Genomic DNA, 20,906 nt, shown 5'->3' on the forward strand with positions numbered 1-20,906 from the left:
TAATAAAACATCTTTGTGTTTTCCTTGGTCTCTCCTGCCAATATTTTTTTATGTCCTCTCTTTGCTTTCCTAATTTCCTTTTTTACTTCACCCCTGCACTTTCTATACTCCTCCAGGCTTTATAAACTATTCCATTTTTTGTGACTGTCATAAGCATTCTTTTTCTGCTTTATTTTACCCTACATGCTTCTAGATAACCAGGGGGCTCGAGAGTTTGCAGTACCACCCTTCTTTGTGGGGACATGTCTATACGGTGCCCGTAGAATCTCACTTTTGAATGCCTCCCACTGGTTTGCCACTGATTTTTCCTTCAAACAGAAATGAAACTGCTCGATTCAGAACAATAAGTGCTGTATCACTTTTTTTTAAACCACTGTAACAGTACAGGGATGGAACATCATTAAGTTTGCATTGGCTTACACTCTCAACTAATATCCAGTTTTGTCTAACCCTGCTCAGGAAACAAAATCTGAGCAGCTAAAAACTGTAAACTGGCATCTATTGAGTTATGAAAATGTGAGTAAAAGCATAAGAAGAAAAATAGTAAACAATCTTGGAGACTTTTTTCTGATTAGGGCTCAGTAAAACTTATAGGAACTGGAGTCCCTCAAGCCTGTTCCACAACTCAATGCGATCACGGCTGATCTGTGATCTACCTCCACAACCTGTCTTTGCCCCACATTCTTTAACACCTTTGGTTACCAGAAATCTATCAATCTCAGATTTAAAGTTAACAACTGGCCCAGCATCTACTGCCATTTGTGGGAGAGTTCCAAACTTCTACCACTCTGTGTGCAGAAGAGTTTTCCAACTTCACTCCTGAATGGCCTTGCTTTAATTTTTAGGCTGTCCCTTAGTTCCAGATTACCCAACCAGTGGAAATAGTTTCTCTCTATCTACCCCATCAGTTCCCCTTAATATCTTCCATCAAATCACCTCCTAATCTAAGTTCCAGGGATACAACCCTAGTTTGTGTAATCTCTCCACACAATTTGTCCCTTAGAATTCAGGTAGCATTCTAGTAAACCTACACTGCACTCCCTCCAAGGCCAACGTATCCTTCCCACGCTGTGGTGCCCAGAACTGCACACAGTATTTCAGGTGTTGTCTAACCAGGGCTTTGTATAACCGTAGCATAGCTTTTAACCCACTGATTGTATTCCAGTCCTCTAGATATAAATGCCAGGGTTATATTAGCCGTTTTGATTATTTATACCTGTCCATGACATTTTAATGATTTATGTACATGGACCCCAAAGTCTCTTTGGACCTCCACTGTTTTGAACTTTTTAGTTATAAAGTGCTCTGATCTATCCTTTTTAGGTTTAAGTGGATGACCTCACACTTGCCTATATTGATAACTAATTGCCATAGTTTTGCCCATTCATTATATCTATTAGTATCACTTCGTAACTTTATGCTTCCATTTACATTGCGTACCATGCTGCCTATCTTTGTGTCATCGGTAAACTTGGATATGTGGTACACCATCCCATCATCTAAGTCATTAATAAAACTGTTCTTATTTCAGAAAAAAAATCAGAACTTGGCATAAATAATGCAATAGTCAAAAGTAATAATAGCTAGAAGCCATCATCCAGGCAGTTCACACTGCGTTTGGGTAGCACAACGTTCAAGTCTCTTAACAGTGCATCATTCTCGCAAACTTTGACCTTGATTGCAAAAGCAGCATATGTGGTAGAAATTTTACAACAACAGTCCTGTGCAGAGAACAAGGAGCCAAGATCAAATGCAGTTGGCAGGGTTAGAGCGGGATGAAAGAACAAAGGAATGGAAGAGCAGGGCTATGTCAAGGGAGAAGGTTGAGCATGTTTACATGGTGAAGGGTGAAATAGTAGAGAATAGTTCGAGAAGGTAGGACAGGTTAATGTCAAAGGGAGGGACAGAATGCTAAGGGTAGGGAGAAGGGAAAGTTAGAGTGTACTAAAAAGCCAATACTGTTAAAAGATCTGGATAAGGAGGGAGAGAATTAAAACCCAGAAGGACACCAAAGTCCAGAAGAACTGGCTGTGTTTTTCCAAACAATGACACCTGTACAGTAAGCCCAGCTGGAGGTGGGGGTGCAGAAGAATAGGAGGAACAGAGCACAAGGGAAAGGGGCAGAGACTCAACACCAGTAAGAGGATTTTGTCCAAAATGTTAATAGGAATGCAAGAAATAGGAGCAGGAGTAGGCAATTCAGCCCTTCAGGTCTGTTCCACTATTCAAGAAAATCATGGCTTATCTTCTAACTAAACTCCACTTTCCTGCCCTATCCTCCTATCCCTTGATTCTGAGTGCCCAAAATTCGATCTCTGTTTTAAATATACTCAACGAATGAGCACATGCAGCCCCCTTGAGGTGAAGAATTCCAAACGCTCACAATCCTTCTAGTGAAGAAATTTCTCATCTCAATCATAAATAGTCAACCTCTTATTCTGAGTCTGTGACCCTAGTTCTAGATCCCCCAACCAGGGGAAACATTCTCCCAGCATCTATACTCCCATGTTTCAATTAGATCACCCCTCATTCTTCTAAACGCTGGGGAATATAGGCCTAGTCCACTTAATCTCTCGTCATAAGACATCCTGTCGTCCTAGGAATCAGTCTAGTGAGACTTTCTGCACTCTCTCCTTCATTAGGTAAGGAAATGAAATCTATACATAGTACTCCTGGTGTGGTCTCACCAATACCCTATATATTACAGTAAGACTTGGTTACTCATACTCCAATCCTGTTGTAAGAAAGGCTAATACACCACTTGCTTTCCGAATTGCTTGCTGTGACTGCAAGTTAACATGCTGTGATTTGTGTAATAGGCCACCCAGATCTCTCTGCATACCAACATTTCCCAGTCTCTCACCTTTTAAAAAATATTCTGCTTTATTTTTCCGACCAAAGTGGGAAACATTTCTCCACATTATATTCCATCTGTCACATTTTTGCCCACTAACTTAACCTGTCTGTCTCCCTTTGCAGTCTCTTTGAGTCTTCCTCACAGCTTACTTTTCCACCGAGCTTTGTATCGCCAGCAAACTTGGATACGTTACGTCTGGTCCCCTCATCTAAGTCACTGATATAGGTTGTAAATAACTGTGCCCTAAGCGCTGATCCTTGCAGTACCCAACCAGTTACAGCCTGCCAACACAAAAATGACCAGTTCATTCCTACTCTGTTTTCTGTCCATTAACAAACATCAAACTATGCTATTACCCCCAATCCCATGAGTCCCAATTTTGTGTAATAACCTCGTGTGCCACCCTATCAAATGCTTTTTGAAAATCCAAATACACTACAGCCCCTTACCTACCCTGTTGGTTACATCCTCAAAAAACTCTAACAGATTTGTTAAATAAGATTTCCCTTTCACAAATCCATGTTGATGTTGCCTAATCATATGATTTTCTAAGTGTCTTGTTACATCATCCTTAATAATAGATTCTCGCATTTTCCCTACTACCTGTTTTCTCTCCCCTCCTTTATTGAAGTGTGGGGTTAATACTTGCTACTTTCCAATCTGTGGGGACCATTCTAAAATCTAAGGAATTCTGGAAGATCAAACCAATGCATCCACTATCTCTGTAGCCATCTCTCTCAAAACTCTATGACGTAGGCCAACGGGATCAGGAGGTTTGTCAGCTTTTCGTCCCATTAATTGGTCTAATATTATTTCTTGACAAATATTAAATTTCTTTAAGTTCCTCTTTCTCTCTCGGCCCTTGGTTTTCCAGCATTTATTGCCCACCCCTAGTTGCCCTTGAACTGAGTGGCTTGCTAGGCCATTTCAGAGAGCATTTAACAGTCAATCACATTGCTGTCAGTCTGGAGTCACATGCAGGCCAGACCAGGTAAGGATGGTAGATTTCCTTCCCTAAAGGACATTAGTGAACCAGATGGGTTTTTACAACAATCAACAATGGTTTCATGGTCACCACTAGACGAGCTTTTAATTCCAGTTTTTTATTAATTGAATTCAAATTTCACCATCTCCCATGGTGGGACTCGAACCCATGTCCCGAGATTTAGCCTGGGCCTCTGGATTGCTCGTCCAGCGGCATTACCACTACACCACCACCTCCCCTATTTACGGAATTTGTTTTTTGGGTCTTCTACCATGAAGATAAATGCATAGGAGAGAATTTTATGCTCTTCTCTACGGCAGGTTTGGTGGGGGGGAGAGCATAAAATCTGGTGGGATGGTTGTGGGGGTGGGGGGTAAACTTCCCGCCTCTGCCAAAATTAAGTCCAGGGTAGGAAGGCCTGTTAACGGCCTTCCTGCCCCGCTGCCAATTGAGGCCCTTTACGGTGCAATTAATTCCCGATTAAGAGCTCATTTTGCCGCCACTGCAATTAGCCAGACGGCAGGTGGCTCAGTCGCCACACAGGAAGCACGGCAAGAAAAACCTTGCGGGCTGCTTCCCAGCTCAGGGGGTGTGGGGTCCCTCATTAAAAGGCACTTGGTGCCTGAACGAGGAACCCGGAATTGGGCTTTCAGCCCATTGAGAACCACCCCCCTGTCCTTGCTGCTGAAACCCCCCTACACCCCCTCCCCTGTGAGACCCCTCATGCCCTGACCTATCTGGCCTGGGTCCAGCACTGCTCCTGGGTCTCGGTAGGTACTCCACTGGCAACGGCCACTGCCTCTGCAGTTGCGCTGCTCAGTTAAAGAGCTGCCGGCCACTGATTGGCCGGTTGCTCTCAGGATGGGACTTCCGTCGCCGGGGTCCTTGATCCTTTGAAAAGGTTGCCACTATCCACTTAAGTGCCTAATTGGCACCAGATTCGGCAGGCCTCCCAAAGAAGAGGCGATGCGGGGTTCTCGGCGTCACTTTTTACAGACATCAAGATCCCTGTTGCCAGAATAACATCCCGGCCAAAGTATGTGTTTAATGTTTCTGCCATTCCCTTATTCGCCATTATAATTTCTTCTGCCTCTAACTGTAAGGGACCCAAGTTTACTTTTCTAATCTATTACTATTTACATACATATCGAAATTTTTACAAGTTGTTTTTATGACTCTTTACTCTCATTCTATTTTCTCTCTAATGAAATAGTAAACAACGGACTCAAAAATATGATAAAACTAACAGAGGCCCGCAAACAGTTGCGGTGAAATTAGTATCTTTATTGCATCCCATGTTATTCCATCCTTCACATGCAGTCCCTCATGCCATAACCATTCCATTCCTTTCACACCTCTATATCATCCCCATCCCAATCCCCAACTCACCCCACCTTCCTATGCCATGTCTATCCCCCATTCCATCCCTCCTATCTCACCAATTCCATCCCTCCTATCTCACCAATTCCACACCTCCCAAGCCATTGCCCTATCCCATGCCATCCCCTGCTCCACCAGACCATGACATTCCCCCCCAACAACTCCCATCCCTCCCATGCCACCCTACCCCCACTCCCAACCCCCGTCCCTGGCTCCCTCCCATGCTGACTCCCCTCCCTTCCTCACTCCTTCCCTCCCTGTCTGTCCTCCTCCTTCCAATGCCATACACCAGTTAACTGGGCACTGCTGCTAGAAATCAATAGGGCTATAAACTTGAGGGAGTGGCTGACAGGCAAAGACCTAGAACAGAAGAGCAACGGATGTGGCAAGGGAAGAGAGCGGTAGAAAGCTAAAACAAGGTAGAGATGGGCCTCAAGAGGGACTTAAACTTCAGACAGGAGACAGAGAACCTTGCTAAATTAAGACAGTAGAGGAAAAAGCAGAGCAGGCTCCCAACCAAAAAAAAGAGCCTCACTAGTCCTTTGAAACAGCGGGGAGGGAGCCTAAATCTAGAGCGAATAAACAATATTAATATATACTAGAGGGCCAGATATGGAGAGGAAATGCAGGCAAATGAAAAAAATGCTTACCGGTTGAGGAAAGATGACTGTATAAGAATAGGAGGAGGAGTAGGCCATATGGCCCCTCAAGGCTGCTCTGTCATTCAATAAGATCATAACTAATCTGATCTTGGCCTCAACTCCACTTTCTTGCCTGTTCCCCATAACCCTGGATTCAAAAATCTGTCTATCTCAGCCTCAAATATATTCAATGACTCAGCCTCCATAGCTCTGTAATGAGGTGACCAGAACTGCACACAGTACTCAAGTTGTGGCCTAACCAATGAGTTATACAGTTCCAGCATAACCTCCCTGCTCTTGTATTCTATACCTCGACTAATAAAGGAAAGGATTCCATATGCCTTCTTAACCACCTTATCGACCTGTCCTGCTACTTTCTGAGATCTGTGGACATTTACTCCAAGGTCCCTTACTTCCTCTACACTTCTCAGTATTTTCCCATTAATCGTGTATTCCTTTGCCTTGTTTGACCTCCCCAAATGCATCACCTCACACTTCTCCAAGTTGAATTGCCCACAGTCACAGGAAAGCTGCAAGGTGATTGGTTGGTGAGTCACTGCTGTTAGGGAATAGCTCTAAATAGCTGGGTAAGTATCTGAGGTAAGAAAGGTTTAGAGTTTATTTTCATATATAGTAGTGTTTTTTTAGGGAGTTCGGTAGTAACGAGGACCAGGGAAGAAGGGCCCTAGAGTAATTGATATTATTTGAGATCAAGATCTTCCAAAAGGTTTGATTTAAAGGGTTAAGGTCATGGCAGGAGAGCTCAAAGCCGCGGTGTGCTCCTCGTGCTCTATGTGGGAAGCTGGGAACAATTCCAGTGCCCGGGACCAGCATGTGTGCAGGAGGTGTCTCCAGCCGCAGCTCCTGGAAGCCCGGGTTTCGGAGCTGCAGCGGCAGCTGGGGACACTGTGGAGCATCCACAAGGCGAAGAGTATCGTGGATAGCACGTATAGAGAGGTGGTCACACTGCAGGCTCAGACTCCACAGGCAGGAAGGGAATGGGTGACCACCAGGCAGAGCAGCAATCTCCTGTGGCTATTCCCCTGCAAAACTGATATGCTGCTTTGCATACTGTTGGGGAGGAATGGCCTCTCAGGGGAAAGCAGCAACAGCACCCCGGTTGGCTCTGCTGCATAGGGGAGGAGTAAAAAGCGTGGGAATGCAATAGTTATAGGGGATTCAATCGTAAGGGGAATAGATAGGCGTTTCTGTGGCCGCAAGAGAGACTCCAGGATAGTATGTTGCCTCTCTGGTGCTAGGGTCAAGGTTGTCTCAGAGCGGTTACAGGACATTCTGAAGGGGGAGGGTGAACAGCCAATGGTCATGGTACACATTGATACAAACGACATAGGTTAAAAAAAAAGGATGAGATCCTAAAAGCAGAATATAGGGACTTAGGAAGTAAGTTGAAAAGTAGGACCTCAAAGGTAGCGATCTCAGGATTACTACCAATGCCACGTGCTAGTCAGAGTAGAAATAGCAGGATATATCAGATGAATAGGTGGCTGAAGAGATGGTGTGAGGGGGAGGGTTTTAGATTCCTGGGACATTGGGACCAGTTCTGGGGGAGGTGGGACCAGTACAAACTGGAGGGTTTATACTTGGGCAGGACCGGAACTGATGTCCTAGGGGGAGTATTTGCTAAAGTGGTTGGGGAGGGTTTAAATTAAAATGGCAGGGGGATGGGAAACTTTGCAAGGAGTCAGAGGAGGGGGCATCAAAGACAAGAACAAAAGACAGTAAGGGGAATAAGAAAATGTAATGGCAGAAAAATCATGGGCCAGAATCAATGAGGGCCACAGTGAAAAATAGTGGAAAGGGGCCAAGTAATGTTAAAAAAACAAGCCTTAAGGCTTTGTGCCTTAATGCATGGAGCATTTGCAATAAAGTGGATGAATTAATCAGGCAAATAGATGTCAACGGGTATGATATAGTCGGGATTACGGAGACATGGCTGCAAGGTGACCAGGGATGGGAAATTAACATCAAGGGGTATTCAGTATTTAAAAAGGGCAGACAAAAAGCAAAAGGCAGTGGAGGTGCATTGATGGTTAAAGAGGAAATTAACACAATAGTGAGGAAAGATATTAGCTCTGACGAAGTGGAATCTGTATGGGTAGAGCTGAGAAATACTAAGGGGCAAAAAACGTTAGTGCAAGTTGTATATAGACCCCCACACTGTAGTGGTGATTTTGGGAATGGCATTAAACAGGAAATTAGAGACGCATGCGATAAAGGAACATCTGTAATTATGGGTGAATTTAATCTGCATATAGATTGGGCAAATCAAATTAGTCACAATACTGTCGAGGAGAAATTCTTGGAGTGTATACGGGATGGTTTTCTGGACCAATACGTTGAGGAACCAACAACAGAACAGGCCATCCTAGACTGGGTATTGTGTAATAAGAGAGGAATAATTGACAATGTAGTTGTGCGAGACCCCTTGGGAATGAGCGACCATAATATGATAGAATTCTTCATCAAGATGGAGAGTGACGTAGTTGATTCTGAGACTAGGGTCCTGAATCTTAGTGAAGGAAACTACGAAGGTATGAGGCCCGAGTTGGCTATGATGGATTGAGAAACGTTACTTAAAGGGATGACAGTGGAAATGCAATGGCAAACATTCGAAGAGCGCATGGATGAACTGCAACAATTGTTTATTCCTATCTGCCGCAAAAGTAAAACAGGAAAGGTAACCAAACCATGGCTTACAAGGGAAATTAAAGATAGCATTAGATCCAAGAAAGAGGCATATAAATTTGCCAGAAAAAACAGGCCTGAGGATTGGGAGCAGTTTAGAATTCAGCAAAGGAGGACCAAGGGATTGATTAAGAAGGGGAAAATAGAGTACGAGAGCAAGCTTGCGGGGAACACAAAAACTGACCGTTAAAGTTTCTATATGTATGTGAAGAGAAAAAGATCAGTGAAGACAAATGTAGGTCCCTTACAGTCAGAAACAGGGGAATTTATGATGGGGAACAAAGAAATGGCTGACCAACTAAATGCACACTTTGGTTCTGTCTTCACAAAGGAGGACACAAATATCATACTAGATGTTGGGGAACACAGGCTTTAGTGAGAGAGAGGAACTGAAGGAAATCAGTATTAGTAGAGAAATGGTGTTGGAGAAATTGATGGGATTGAAGGCCAATAAATCCCCAGGGCCTGATGGTCTGCATCCCAGAGTACTTAAGGAAGTGGCCCTAGAAATAGTGGATGCATTGGTGGTCATCTTCCAAGATTCTACAGACTCGGGAACAGTTCCTCCAGATTGGAGGGTTGCTAATGTAACCCCACTATTTAAAAAGGGAGGTAGAGAGAAAACAGGGAATTACAGACCAGTCAGCCTGACGTAGTGGGGAAAATTCTAGAGTCCATTATCAAAGATTTTATAGCAGAGCACTTACAGAACAGTGGTAGAATCAGACAGAGTCAGCATGGATTTACAAAAGGGAAATCATGCTTGATAAATCCACTAGAATTCTTCGAGGATGTAACTAGTGGAGTTGATGAAGGGAGCCAGTGGATGTGGTTTATTTGGACTTTCAGAAGGCTTTCGACAAAGTCCCACATAAGAGATCAGTGTGTAAAATTAAACTGCATGGGATTGGTGGTAGTGTATTGCGATGGATAGAAAATTGGTTGGCACACAGGAAACAAAGAGTAGGGATAAATGGGTCTTTTTCTGAATGGCAGGCAGTGACTAGTGGGGTACCGCAGGGATCGGTGCTAGAACCCCAGCTATTCACAATATACATTAATGATTTAGATGAGGGAATTAAATGTAATATCTCCAAATTTGCAGATGACACAAAACTGGGTGGGAGAGTGAGTTGTGAGGAGGAAGCAGAGAGGCTTCAGGGTAATTTGGACATGTTGAGTGAGTGGGCAAATGCATGGCAGATGCAGTATAATGTGGATAAATGTGACATTATCCACTTTGGTAGCAAAAACAGGAAGGCAGATTATCTGAACGGCTATAAACTGAGAGAGGGGAATATGCAATGAGACCTGGGTGTTCTCGTACACGAGTCACTGAAGGTAAGCATGCAGGTCCAACAGGCGGTAAAAAAGGCAAATGGTATGCTGACCTTCATAGCGAGAGGATTCAAGTACAGGAGCAAGGATGTCTTGCTGCAATTATACAGGGCCTTGGTGAGGCCACACCTGGAATATTGTGTGCAGTTTTGGTCTCCTTATCTGAGATAGGATGTTCTTGCTATAGAGGGACTCCAGCGACTGTTTACCAGACTGATTCCTGGGATGGCGGGACTGACATATATGAGGAGAGATTGAGTCAGTTAGGATTATATTCGCTGGAGTTCAGAAGAGTGAGGGGGGGATCTCATAGAAACCCATAAAATTCTAACAGGACTTGACAGGGTAGATGCAAGAAGGATGTTCCCGATGGTGGGGGAGTCCAGAACCAGGGGTCATAGTCTAAGGATATGGGGTAAACCTTTCAGGACTGAGGTGAGGAGAAATTTCTTCACCCAGAGAGTGGTGAGCCTGTGGAATTCGCTACCACAGAAAGCAGTTGAGGCCAAAACATTGTATGTTTTCAAGAAGGAGTTAGATATAGCTCTTGGGTCTAAAGGGATCAAAGGGTATGGGGCAAAAGCTGGAACAGGTTACTGAGTTGGATTATCAGCCATGATCATAATGAATGGCGGAGCAGGCTTGAAGGGCCGAATGGCCTACTCCTGCTCCTAATTTCTATGCTTCTATGTTTGAATTCCATTTGCCACTTTTCTACCCATCTGACCAGACCATCAATATCTTCCTGCAGCCTACAGCTATCCTCTTCGCTATCTACCAGTCAACCTTTGTGTTGTCCACAAACTTCTTGATCATGCCCCCTACATTTACGTCCAAATCGTTAATATGTGCCACAAAAAGCAGGGGACCCCGTACTGAGCCCTGCAGAATGCCACTGGAAGTAGCTCTCCAGTCGCTAAAACAACCGTCAACAATTACTCTTTGTTTCCTAGCACTGAGCCAATTTTGTATCCACCGTGCTGCATTTCCCTGGATCCCATGGGATTTTTTTTTTTTTTAAAACCAGTCTGCCAAGTGGGACCTTGTCAAAAGCCTTGCTAAAATCCATGTAGATGAGGTGTGATATCTCTAACAGTAAGACTCCTATCAAAGCACCCCCACGAGTAGTACTGCGAAGGTTTACAGCCATGTGGACATTTTCCTGCAGTAGAGGTTTACACAGAACTTTTCAATGAAACATGCGATATATACCACATTTAACATTTATAGATAGATGGGTGAGAGTCCACCAAAGCAGTGTCTAGAAGTAGAAAATAATTTTCTTAGACAAGATAATATGAATTACATTTCCTGCTTTTCTCCAAAAATACAATAATTCAAAGCATTCCCAAATCCCCAAAACATTGTTTTTCCACCTTCCACAAAATTTTACAAAAGTCCAGGCATTCCTTAAAATTCTTCTAATCTCTAAAATGAGACCACAAATGATTAATTTCCCCTGAATACCTCTACCATATACAGGGCATCTTGATTGCTGATCATAATGGAAGTCTCCCTCATTAACCACTAGATAACAAAGAATGACTGACAATGCAACCCTTCAATTACAAAATGTGACCCAACTCAGAGCCTCAATTTCTGGTAGTCCAATTTATTTATTTTTTTTATTTTGAGATACAGCACTGAAACAGGCCCTTCGGCCCACCAACAACCACCCATTTCTACTAACCCTACAGTAATCCCATATTCCCTACCACCTACCTACACTAGGGCCAATTTACCTATCAACCTGCAAGTCTTTGGCTGTGGGAGGAAACCGGAGCACCCGGCGAAAACCTTCACGGTCACAGGGAGAACTTGCAAACTCCGCACAGGCAATACCCAGAATTGAACCCGGGTCCCTGGAGCTGTGAGGCTGCGGTGCTAACCACTGCGCCACTGTGCCACAATTTGCAGATGAATAATAGCCGCATGGAAGATGGCAGGATCCCCAAAGACACATTGTACAGCGAGCTCGCCACTGGTATCAGACCCACCGGCCGTCCATGTCTCCGCTATAAAGACGTCTGCAAACGCGACATGAAATCCTGTGACATTGATCACAAGTCGTGGGAGTCAGTTGCTAGCATTCGCCAGAGCTGGCAGGCAGCCATAAAGACAGGGCTAAATTGTGGCGAGTCGAAGAGACTTACTAGTTGGCAGGAAAAAAGACAGAGGCGCAAGGGGAGAGCCAACTGTGCAACAGCCCCGACAAACAAATTTCTCTGCAGCACCTGTGGAAGAGCCCGTCACTCCAGAATTGGCCTTTATAGCCACTCCAGGCGCTGCTTCACAAACCACTGACCGCCTCCAGGCGCGTATCCATTGTCTCTCGAGATAAGGAGGCCCAAAAGAATAGATGGGGACATAATCACAGCTGTGTTGGGTTTTCAGTTTTACAAAATCTAAAATTTGCAGCATTTCCAGTAAATCTCATTCATGGGAGCAACCACAGCTCCTTTCCCAAACCCCACAAGGGATTTAACCATCAACGAGAACCAGTCTGGATTCACAGTCTTGCCCAACCCACAATGATGCATTCCAAAGATACAGAAAGCAGCAAATTAATGGGATTTCATTCATTCATGAATGAGTGAGAGAATTTAGTAGTTCCCACAATGGTCCAGTGAGTAAAAGCTCCATAGCTTTCCAGCCAAGCCCTCGATCCAATTCAGAATTTGGACACCAGATTCAATTCCTAGACTAATTTAAATAGAACCAGTGAGATGCCTGCCTCCAATGGGTGTCCCAACGCAGCTTGCTGGATACCGGGTGATGCAATGTCGGGTGGTTCGGGAGTCGTCCAGCCGACAGCAAGGTCCGTCTGTGGGTAGGTTCATGAACACACAGCAAGCAAAGGTGTGGAGTAGGGGAGGGATGTAAAAGCACGGAGCAATAAAGGCGCAAGTTAATTTTGTGCAGCCCTGCACCTCCTCATTTGACAAAAGTAGGCTGAAATGCTGAAATGTAACTTTTTGAGACCTCATCTCCTGTACCAATAAAAGTGGTTGGAGTGTGCACACAGCTTTTGAAAACCAATAACGTTACTAAATGCTTTCAGTTTTATTCTTTGCAATAGCAGACAGGATCTGAATATGATGGAATGGTTACAGTACAGAAGGCGCCATTTGGCAAATCGTGTCCGTGCTGGCTCTTTGCAAGAACGTATCAGCTAGTGCCACTCCCCAGCCCTTTCCCCATAGCCCAGCAAATTTTATCTCTTCAGATAATTATTCAATTTACTTTTGAAAGCCATAACTGTTTTTGCCTCTAACACACTCTCAGGCAGTGCATTCCAGATCCTAACCACATTGGGCGGCACAGTAGTTAGCACTGCAGCCTCACAGCTCCAGCGACCCGGGTTCAGTTCTGCGTACTGCCTGTGTGGAGTTTGCAAGTTCTCCCTGTGACCGCGTGGGTTTTCGCCGCGTGCTCCGGTTTCCTCCCACAGCCAAAGACTTGCAGGCTGATAGGTAAATTGGCCATTGTAAATTGCTCCTAGTGTAGGTAGGAGAATAGTGGGGATGTGGTAGGGAATATGGGATTAATGCAGGATTAGTATAAATGGGTGGTTGTTGGTCGGCACAGACTATGTGGGCCAAAGGGCCTGTTTCAGTGCTGTATCTCTCTTTGACTCTATGCTGCATTGAAAAGCTTTTCCTTATGTCACCTTCAGTTCCTTTGCCATTCACCTTAATATGACTGCTAACAACTGGCAGATGGAGCTGGAAGGTACCTTCAAGAATCAAAGGCTGTTTAAAAGCAGATGTGCAGTCATCACTATTTGTCTCCAGTCATCCAAGTGTGAACCCTTCCCCATGTCTTTTAAAAAAAAGAATGCACTACTTCAACTGGAGTCAGATAATCAGTTTCTGATTTAGAATCAATATTTAATCTATATTTTGAGGCAGATACTGCCTCTACTTAGGGATACCAGTGGATTTAAGTGCCCTCAAAAATAGAAGCAGCCAAAGGAGATATCCACTGAACCATAATCAGTCATTCTAATATTACTTGGTCTTTACCATCACAGAAAAGAATTGGGTAAAGAGTCATTTGGCACTCGTGTTGAAGAAATATGTGGTAAAGCAGCTGATACCGAACAATAGATCTCTTAACAATTGTAGATGATGCGACTGTTTCCTAGGAAGAGGACATACTCATTCCAGACAGCTAGTTAGACTTAGAGCATGGGATTAATTCTTGTCACAGACTAAACAAATACTGCTTTTAATTCTACTAGCTGAATATAGATCCATTTGATCTCTGATTAAAACTGTGCCAATCACAACTGACACTCATGAAGGATACTGTAATAATTGGTTGGTAAAACGGTGCATATGACCATTGCTAGCACCCATGAAGAATACTGTAATAACTGTCAATACTGACTGGCTGTAATTATTGTTTTCTTCAGAACCATTATTTCTTGAACTTCAATGGCAACAGAAGTAAAAGAGACATTACAATTCTGCTTGATGTTCATCCAGATTATTTAGTGAATAGTATGTTGAAGCTGAGCTGTTTTCCAGACCTTCATGTCACATAAATCATTTATCATTTCAACTAAAACACTGCAATGAGAAGCAAGGCAATGGTGCTGCTTGTCAGTGCTCCAAAGCATTGGTGTCTACAAAGAACAATAAAATGCAATTATATACCTGAATGATATGAATTCATAACACAGGCTGCAAAGTCAGGGTTTGGCTCATTACCAGAAGGGGAGCAATACATTTTTTTTTAAAAAGCACTGTTTAGAAAAAAACACAAGCTTAGTGAGTCACTGCAATGCATCTTCTAACTGCTAGCTCACAAATAGTATTATCAGAGACCAAGGTGGATATTGCCTTACCTCCAACCTGGGAACTGTCCACAGGCATAAGGCGATCTAAAAATTAAGGGGAAAAATCCTAGAAGTCTCCCACACCAATGCTTACAAAATGGAGGATGTCTGTTTTATAAAAACAAGAACATTGCATTATGTAACTCAAGAGTTGCCAACGTCTGCCATCAATGTACAGGTGTGTGTTCCCATAAGGTTAAAAGACCTAATGGCTCTGTATTCTTGAACGCAATTAGAAACTGAGTGGTCTAGCAGATCAGCAATTCAATCAGCTGTACATCAAAATGGCTTTCTCTGAATGAAATGTAACTCCTACAGCCAATCAGCAGGTACTTTGTGCCTTGCTCAGGCCAAGTAGAGAATGAATGATCTTAGTAGATGATCAAGTTAGTTAGAAGGTCAGACTGGTTTATCTTTTTTTTTAAAAAAGTGTGACTCGAAATTGTGGGACTGTGGAAGCAATGGACACAGGCACACATTAGATGCAACATTTTCACATAGTAGCAGATTTCCTGCGGCATTTCTCACAGTCAGAAGGTATACTGTTTTATCACATCTAACATACTATATGTTATAAAAAGGGTACTGATTTATGATAATTGAATAGGGCAAATTGTATTTTTACAACAGAACATTGTGGGAATTTTGGTGGTACTTTCAAATGCTTGTATTCCAAGGTTGTATGCATATTTATTATAATCTGATCAGCATACTCATATAAGTGAAGAATTAATGACCAAGGGAACAGTGGAACTGCTGTATAATGCCACTTAATTTAGAAAGCATGAAATGTAAGGAACAACTATTCTATAAATAGCACCTTGTGCTTGAGGCATGCTATGTCTTTCACGTTAAAGCAAAAAACCACTAACTCAGACTGACAATTATCATGAGCATCAAAAATCTAATTTTAAAAATCTTACATGAAATTTTTAATTGGGCAGTCATTCTGGAAACCTAGAAGATTTTTTTAGTGAAAAAATTAGTCATTATGTAATAGGCATCTTAAATGTAGATTATTTCGGAACTTTTTGAATTGGTAAAAGTTGAATTTATGTTTAAGCATTGTGTACAAGAAATATAACATTTTTTCTGAAAAGATTTAAAGTAAATACTTTGCATCACAGAGGCACAAAATCCCTGTATTGTAGAATAATTCAATACAAAGTTTTCCCTGGAATACTTTACATGTGGAATCTTATCTCTCAATTTGGCTGTCTGGGTGAGGTGCAGAGGCAGAATGGGACATGAGAAGAGATGCACTGTTGCTATACACCTAAAATAGATTATTGCTGAAAATAGAGACATTTTGTCAAAGTCTTTTGTCTTGCACTCATCAGGACAAATCCGAACAATACCAATTTAAGGAAAACAACAAATTTTTACTGTATGAGAAGAGAGCGCCGATTGGTTGGCACGTGGACTCTGATTGACAAGACATTGCCCTGGGGAATGAACCAGCCAACAGCTGTCACTTATTTTGTTTAGCTGAGACAGGCACAATGTGTGTACATGTTCTTTCTGTCTGCAAAGAACAGGGTCTTTTGTATTCATATATATAGCTTCCAGTACGTGCAAATGTGCCAATCTGCAAGCCCGCCTGACAATCTTAAATTGGTTGTCAGCGTAATTCTTAGCATACTGAGGATTAATTTAGCAAATGTTGTCAAATCGCGGAATCACATCTAGCTCGGGCTGGTTGGGTTTGGCCTGTACCTTGCCCGTTGCAAACAGCGGAAGGGACATGTTGTTTGATACAATCCACCAGTCTTTGGGACGCATGGCCTATTTACCTAACATCACACTGGCATTGAAATTCATATATCATTACTCATTTGTGTGATAGGCAGAACGTCTTTTTAGCTTGACGGCAGCATCCTGTTAGTGGCGAACACCACACGTGTTGCTATTGCATAGTAGCAGCGTGAAACAGCTAGCTTCACCTGTTGCTCAGATTTTTGGGATACATTACACTTACAGGGTAATCGGAGGTAGACTGGGTACTTTTCAGGGCTGAAAATGACAGCCTTAGGCCCGTTCATAAGTTTGTGCAATACACAGCGAGAAATAACCTGATCAGGGTAGCCATGGTCACGCAGGATGCCTTTGATTCGCCCTATTTCAGAACCAAGGGTAATTTTTTTCCCCAAAGGTTTTTCCTGGTGTCCTGCCCAGTATTTATCCCTCCACAAACATCACAGATTATCTGATCACCATCACATTGCTGCCTGTGGGAGCTTGCTTCGAGCAAATTAGTGGCTGTATTTCCTACATCACAACAGTGACTACACTTCAAAAGTACTTCATTGGCTGTAAAGCACCTTGGGATATCCTAAGGTCCTGAAAGGTACTACATTAATGTAAGTCTTCCTCTTCTTTCAATGCAGCTAAACAGCATTCCTTCTATCCAGTACTGCTAAATTCTAGATATCTAGCCCCAACTGGAGCATCTTGCTTTGACGCGCAACCTTAAAACGGTAAGTGATACAAATTAAATAACTATCTCATGGAACATATGCAAAATAAAGACCATTCATTTATAAATTTCAGAGTATTGGACAATTGTGGATTTCAAACAGTGGTTAGCACCGCAGCCTCACAGCTCCATCGATCCGGGTTCAATTCTGGGTACTGCCTGTGTGGAGTTTGCACGTTCTCCCTGTATCTGCGTGGGTTTTCGCCGGGTGCTCCGGTTTCCTCCCACAGCCAAAGACTTGCAGGTTGGTAGGTAAATTGGCCATTATAAATTGCCCCTAGTGTAGGTAGGTGGTAGGGAAATATAGGGACAGGTGGGGATGTGGTAGGAATATGGGATTAGTGTAGGATTAGTATAAATGGGTGGTTGATGGTCGGCACAGACTCGGTGGGCCGAAGGGCCTGTTTCAGTGCTGCATCTCTAAAAAAAAACCCAAAGCACCAGTAAAGATCCCAAACTACCATTTAATAAAAATAAAATTTGACCTAATTAGGTACTGTAAATTATTGTAGCTTTGCTGCTGAGCCATAAAGAACACAAGATGAAACAGCAACTTCCTTCAACTGAAACTTAAGAATTTGTAATATTTCAAAAATTCAGCAAACAAAAAATGCTGTTTCTCTCTGCCAACAATTATTGTTAACTTCATTCTATCCCTCTTAGATCAGATGGTTAGAATTGTTCGTTCTGTATAGTTCCGCAATTTAGATCAGGGACATACCTCAAATGATCTTCCACAAGGTTTACTTGAATGCTAGGATGCATTTTCTATTCCTAGGCAACCCAGAAGAATGATCTAAGCCATACTTCAAGAGAAGGATAACAGCAAGAATCAGATGAGACAACAATTTAGTTACAAGCTCAACACAGCTGCTACAGCTACTGGCCACCTCTCTAATTTACAAATCCAGATGTGGTTAACTGCATTTTTAATTACTAAATTAAATAATTAGTAATAGACAGAGTTATTGAACATGTGAAGTCAATACTCATCAATATGTTTTGCGAATATAAGATGTTAAGATGAAAGCAATGTGAAAGTGTTTTTTGATCATATAGAATTACCTCCTTGGTACTGAATGGCAGTGGAGATTTGTTAGGTAAATATACACATTAAGTACTTTCACCTGTATTGCGTGAGTGGGTGTAAAACATTTTCTACTAAAATTAGTGCATGTGGATCTAACAATTCCTCTTGGAAAGTGCATTGGAGAGATCAGGCTTAACTGTGATGTCACACTCTCACATTTTTAAAACAGTTCCTTGGGTAAAGGTAGCAGAAGGGGTGCCAGAACCTGAGGAACATTACCTTCAGGAGAGAAGGGGACAAAATTGGAAAGGTGGTGAGAAAGAAAATATAAAACTTCATGTGGAACAGGAAATAACATAAAATAAATGGGAAATATGTGCCAAAGTTGATGACCATACTGTGTGATGACATGAGCTTAAGTTCTTATGCACAAAACTCAAATTTGGTGAGCAGGATATTGCCAAGTCAAAAACACAGAAATGCTTGTATCTGATTTATAGTAGGAAAAAAATTAATGCTCACATTCTTCTACAGCATTTTAATTCTATTGTGCTCACACCCACAAAATGTAACACACCATTTGGATAGACTTTTCCGTTTTATTCCCTTATCAGTCCCTTCCAGGCCACATTCATGGGCAAAATAGGGCGAGTCAGACCTAGTCCCAAGCAACTGCTAATGCTACCCTTTGTCAAATACCAAGACAAACACAGAACATCACTATTTCTAAACAAACCTTTTCTCCTCCATTCACCCATCTTTGGTCACTTGCTGACTCCACAAATTCATCTCAAAGACTGGAATCTCATTGGAAAAGATGACAACCTGCATCCCTGTAGTCTGTGGTGTGTGCTTTGGTACCTTACTTGGATATTAAAGTTATGTAAATGACTTCCGCTCTATCTGTTCTCTCTTTTTAAATATTTGGTAAGAGATAAATGACAGAGAGCAAACAGGCACAGCAAAACCAACAATAAATTACTCACTTTGCAGGCTGGTATTAAGCAAAAGGAAATAAAGTTGATCAACATGTGGAAATACTTCTTCACAGAAATGTGATTCAATTCAATTTGGTTTACATAATAATTCCACATGGATTTTAACAGAAGGTGTCACACAACTTTTTTAAAGATTAAAGCAATCTTTAACACTGTGCTCACAAGGTAATAGAATTTACTACCTAAACTCCCTCTATGGCCTCTTGGGAGCTGTAACATTGCATTATGATGGTATCTAGCTGCAAATGATGAGCTATGCTTTCAAATTGCTGCTGTTAATACACAAACATGCAGTCATACTGAAACCTGTGCACTATTGACAGTTACCCCCTTTATTCATTTATTTCAAATGAGTTAAAACCGGCTTTAAAATAACAGAGGTGTTTGGTTTAAGTTAAAGTTAAATGCATGTACAGAAACAGTACTGGCTGAAAAATATATCCCAATATTTGTCAAACACCAAAGCTAAGACTAATGGACCCTGATATTACGGGGAGGTGCAGAGTGTGCTGTGGAGAGCAAAAATGGCTTGGGAACGTGTCGAGGCTTGGGAAGCTCAGGTCCTGCCGAATGTAAATGGTAGAACCCAGTCATAATTTTTTTTCTTCTGTTTCCCAACTGGCAACCAAAAAAATTGTCAGATTGGCCAGCTGACAAATGGGAATGCCATCGGTGTTTGGAAGAGAACCAGGGCAGTCAGGATAGCGGAAGAGAGGGGGGATTGCACAACTCCTCCTAAGCACCAATCTACACAGGGGAGGCTGAAAGGCTTTATTGAGAGGTCTGGGGGCACATTCATGTTCCTCCAAGCCAACAACGAATGCTATAAAGGATACATCTCTTCTTTGCGCTCCCTGCATGGCAAGAACATCCTTCCTTAGATAAGGAGACGAAAACTGCACACAATACTCCATCTCTTCTTGAATCATCAGCGCCCGCTTCCCTTTTACTGTCAGGTTTTATAAGACCTGGGAAATCAGTGCAGTAACTGTTAAATTTAGATCAGGCTTCAAACTGCATTTCAGTTAAAATATGAAGTTTCCCACCTGTCCACAACGGGACACTCAAAACCACCGCCGTGAAAATGTCAGCAGGCGTGTAAGCAGTGGTTTGGTGACATGTTCCATATTGTAAAAAAATGTTGGGGGAAGTTAGTATTGAGGCCCTGGCTTCACTATGAAACTTGAATTGCTATAATATAAGAAAAAGAAAACTTGATGGAATCCTATTATTTTGCAATGGAAACAAAAAGGCATAATTCCTAATTTTAGTTACTGAATAGTAAACCATTTTTATTTCAACTGAAAAATAAAGCTGGAATACCATATACTAGGCTTGTTTTTATTTCTTTCATTCATTGAATCTGAGCGTCACTGGCAAGACCAGCATTTACTGCCCATCACAAATTGCCCTTGAGAAAGTGGTGCTGAGCCACGTTCTTGAATTGTTGCAGTTCATATGGTGTAGGTACACCCATAGTGCTGTTAGGGAGGGAGTTCCAGGATTTTGACCCAGCGACAGTGAAGGAACAGCGATATAGTTCCACACCAGGATGGTGTGTGGCTTGGAGGGGAACTTGCAGGTGGTGTTCCCACCCATGTGCTGCCCTTTGTCCTTCTAGGTGGTGGAGGTCGCAGGTTTGGAAGGTGCCG

General features: G+C 42.5%; 1 protein-coding gene and 1 long non-coding RNA gene across 2 annotated transcripts in view; one reads left to right on the forward strand and one right to left on the reverse strand.

Annotated features, from left to right (window-relative positions):
• The window catches only part of LOC137384439 (uncharacterized), a 54,484-nt gene extending 35,325 nt beyond the window's left edge, over positions 1-19,159 (forward strand). Inside the window, exons 2-3 of the long non-coding RNA XR_010977589.1 lie at positions 17,138-17,227; positions 18,005-19,159. This is a non-coding gene — a long non-coding RNA (uncharacterized lncRNA). The remainder of the gene's footprint in view (positions 1-17,137; positions 17,228-18,004) is intronic.
• The window catches only part of LOC137384438 (cytoplasmic phosphatidylinositol transfer protein 1-like), a 399,346-nt gene that overhangs the window by 335,082 nt on the left and 43,358 nt on the right, over positions 1-20,906 (reverse strand). The gene's annotated exons all lie outside the window — the stretch shown is intronic.

The sequence above is a fragment of the Heterodontus francisci genome, chromosome 26 (genome assembly GCF_036365525.1).
Source record: "Heterodontus francisci isolate sHetFra1 chromosome 26, sHetFra1.hap1, whole genome shotgun sequence".
In the NCBI taxonomy this organism is placed as follows: Eukaryota; Metazoa; Chordata; class Chondrichthyes; order Heterodontiformes; family Heterodontidae; genus Heterodontus; species Heterodontus francisci.